Source organism: Austrofundulus limnaeus, unplaced genomic scaffold, assembly GCF_001266775.1.
Source record: "Austrofundulus limnaeus strain Quisiro unplaced genomic scaffold, Austrofundulus_limnaeus-1.0 Scaffold13, whole genome shotgun sequence".
In the NCBI taxonomy this organism is placed as follows: domain Eukaryota; kingdom Metazoa; phylum Chordata; class Actinopteri; order Cyprinodontiformes; family Rivulidae; genus Austrofundulus; species Austrofundulus limnaeus.
This window is the reverse complement of record NW_013952415.1, coordinates 2642121-2646249: the sequence shown is the minus strand read 5'-3', so window position 1 is coordinate 2646249 and position 4129 is coordinate 2642121.

The window sequence follows — 4129 nt, the reverse complement described above, 5'->3', positions numbered from 1 at the left end:
GACTTTTTGGTTTTACTTAATAGATCCTAAAATCCATGTTTGTTTTATGTTACGTTGGCTGGAAAATATTAATTTATCTTATTACTTTTGGAATTTTGGGATTGTTTTATGTTTATATGATTGCAGACACAGGTTTGATTATTTACAATCATTTTATTTAAAATGGTAAAGTAACTTTATGTTGGACGGCCGTCAGTAAAGGGTTATTTTAATAAACACCATAATGTGCAAAATGACTAAAAGAGATATAGGAAATAAAATTTCCTGAATGACCTTTGGTAAAGCTCTCATATAAGAGGAGGAAAAGAAAAGTGCCCTGCCCTAAACCATTAAGTATGTTTCCAGCAGGCCTGCCAGCAGCTCAGCAGGACGTGGCGCGAGGCCAGCGCTGCCCACTTCTAACAGCTGGTGCCTTCAGCAGCTTCTGCTCTATTTGATGTCAGCGTGCACGCACACAGACCAGCTTTTCTTAGAAAGGCTTTATGAGAAACACTGCAGACTGAGGAAAAATAAATAAATATGCACTTCAGCAATCAGACAGGAGGTGGCAATAAAGACCCACATTGGAGAGCCCTATTTTTATTTGAAATAAACATCAATTTGAATATGAATTGTTTTAATATAATACCTATACTTTTGTCTGTGTATTCCGCTTCAGTTAGAGTAAATGTGTGGCTGTTTCACAGCGTTCACACTGTTGAGATCATTTTTTCTTCTGCAGGTTTTTTTGGCATGTATCTTTTTCTGCAATTTTTGTGCTTTTTCATCAGTTCATAAATCAAAACGTTCAGCTCCTTCAGTACATTTCGGCTATGATTTTTGGTATTTAAGCTATTTATACTTTTTTAAAAACTTTTCACTTTTTTGGCCAATTTTTTCCCACTGAAACGGAATAAAACTGTTTTCAACCTTCTTAAAATCCTTCAAAATGTTTCTAAATCTTTACGGAACCTTACACCTTTTGTTCTGGTTCTGATTTCTAACTTCCATATGCTGGTTTTAGCTTCTGTTTTGCTAATTTTAGCTTTTTTTCTGCTATTTCAGCCATAATTCTGCTTCTTTCTGCTTTTCTATTTTCTGCTTTTTTGTGCTTCTTTCTCATTCTGCTAATTTGACCTATTTATGCTTTCTGCTATATTCAGYTATGTGCTGCAATTTTAGAAAATGTTAAGCTGTTATTAGCTAAATTTACATTTTGGTAGCTATTTCAGCTTTCTGTTTAGTTCAGCAAACGTGCTCCTTATGCTAATTTAAGATTTTCTAGATACATTTCATCAGTTTTAGTACACATTTTTGGCTGTTTTAGCTATTTTACAACAAATTATCGCTTTTTGTACATTTATTCTTTTTTTCTCCTACTAATATGACATTTTTACAACACTTTCACCATCTGGGTGCAAATTCCAACTAGTGTCTGCTAACTTTAGCTTCTTTTATTCCATTTTTTTTTCTATTTCAGCTATTATTCTGCTCATTTTTGCTATTCTTCTGCTAGTTTCAACATTTTTGTGCTTCTTTATGCTAWTTTGAGCAGTTTACGCTTCGTACAGTTGCTTTCTGCTATACTCAGCTATTTGCTGCAATTTTAGCTACTGTTAAGCTTTTATTTGATTTGATTTATTTATTTAACAGGAAAAGATTACTAAAAATCAAGCCTGACTCAGCATAATTGCTGTTTTACAGCAGGTTCCTGTTCTGCAGCACATAAAACACTCAGAATTACAGCATCACAATCACATCATTATACACCATAGACACAAAGACAAACAAGCATACCAAATTTCAGGAAGGTAGCATTTGCAAAATAGGACGTCTAAATATGAGCAAAACAAAAAGTGTCCAGCAGATGGCAGACAAGATCCTTCTTATTCTTATTCTTATTATTAGCTAAAGTTAGATTTTTAGACTGCATCTGTCTTTGACAGTTTGGCTTTAAAACATTTTCAGCTCCCATTTCAGCAGCTTTCAGCTGCAGTTTTCAGCAATTAGCATTCACGCTAGCATTTTCACAGGAAAACAAAAACAAATAAGCAATGCCCAAAGTGTCCACCATTCATCGTTTATTTAGTTTTACCTTCCAGCCCTGCTTGCTGTCCTTGCTCCGTGCACGCTGCAGATCTATATGTGCTTTTTGTTCTCACCTGCTTTCCCATCATGCCACATGGAACATGCCATCCTGTGGTCCACAGCAGCTCTTCGGGCCATGATTGATCAATAGCACAACTCTAATGACAACTAATCATTGCTCCCACTTTTGGCCATCACTCTGTGGTTTTTTAAAAAAAGGCCACACATGCAACTCTGCAAACACACAGTCCAAACTGACGGCTTTGATTAATGGGTATCTGCTTTTCTTTTTAACACTTTGTCCACAACGACTATAATATAAATATAAACTCAATGAAAGTGCTTTCATGTCGGTGTGGATTTGAATCAAAATGTYCTGTTTGATCAGGTCCTGCTAATATTCATTGTACATCAAGTCTTAWTTGAAAATTAGCTGATAGTGGGAAGTGTGAACCTTTTTTTTAATTTTAATATGCTCAATTTGTTGCAGACTTTATGATGCTGATTMATTTATTTGAGGCCCATTACTTATGGATGGAGAGGTTCTGCTGAGCAGGAGGGTTTTCAGTYGTGTCACACATGCACGGCCCATGTGACTGAATCAGCAACGTTCCACCATCACCTCMCAAACTCCAAGTCCAGCATGCACGATCCAGTAGGCTTTTTTGTGATTTTTTTTTATTTTCAAACGTCCAGAGAAGACAGAAAAGTTGTTGACTTTTCCAACAAACTGTGCTTTATGATTATTGTCATAATTACAGTCAAACCACAGTCCTGTGCTGCTGAAAACCACAGAATTCCTTTACAATTACTGTAAGAAGTTAAATCATTGTCTTTTTAAGTGACACTTTTTCACCAGCTCCGTTTTCCTGAGAAAATCCTTTTTTTTAAAACTTTAGCAATGCTTAAAGAAAGTCTTTAGGCTTTGCTAAAAAAAAAAGAATCCATATTTTAGGCTTGAAAAAAAAGCCTTAAAGGTTAAGTGATCTCATGGCTCCCTGATCACGCTCAAAGACCATTTGTACATCACACGTTTCACTGTGCAAAGGGCACTCGTTTATTCAACTCCCTTATCTTCACGTGGATGGTGATGCATATTGAAGCTCGCAGAGCGCTTCTAAAATTAAACCTCTCGGTAAAACACAGTGAGATGCATTACAACACATCTTTTAGATGAATTAACAGACTTTTTTTTTCTCTGCTGACACCCAGTCTCTTAAAGGTCAGGGCTGTTGGAAGTTCATCGGAATTCTTAAAAGCAAATTTGGCTGCAGAAACAACTTCTTGAACATCTTATTTTTCCTCCAATAAAACAGGTTTTTAGTCTTTATATTAATTAATATTTTCACAAAACAATATTTGCAGTTTGTTGTTCTGTTCACCTGGACTCAACTTCAGTTCAGTCTAAAAACGAAAGAGTTATTTTTWAACACGTTTAAGTATATTTCAGGAAGTTTTGAGAACCAGTTGTATGTGTTTTATTGTGAATAGATGTATTTTGGTCATGTAGATATATGAACCCTATTTTAAGGAAGAATTTTATGCTCTATTTTTATTAAGTTTGTTTTGTTGCCAGTTTTGGCCAGGCCACTTTTGTAAATGTGCTTTTTAATCTCACTGAGTTTAATTAAAGGAATTATTTATAAGTTAAATAAAAACATGAGAAAGGAATAATGGAGATCAATGGGATGTTGATAAAGCATTTCACATGGCACAGCTTTTTCCCACATTTACTGAAATGTATTTAAGTAGTGCTGCTTTTCTGGAAGTAATCATAATCCCCACTTAAGTCTCTTTTAAGAAAGAAGCCAGGAAACAGGAAGGTACAGATCTGAAAACACACCAGTGCAGGGGTGTCCAAACATTTAGTCACATGGGCCAAAATCATAAAGTCAGAAGGACTTGAGGGCCATTTTTTCCCTTTACCTGCTCAACAATAAACTAAGCTTTAAATACTTTAATTGAACAAATAAAGTAATCAGATTTATTGCTCGGTCATCCGGGAGGGACTCAGAGTAGAGCCGCTGCTCCTCCACGTCGAGAGGAGCCAGTTGAGGTGGCT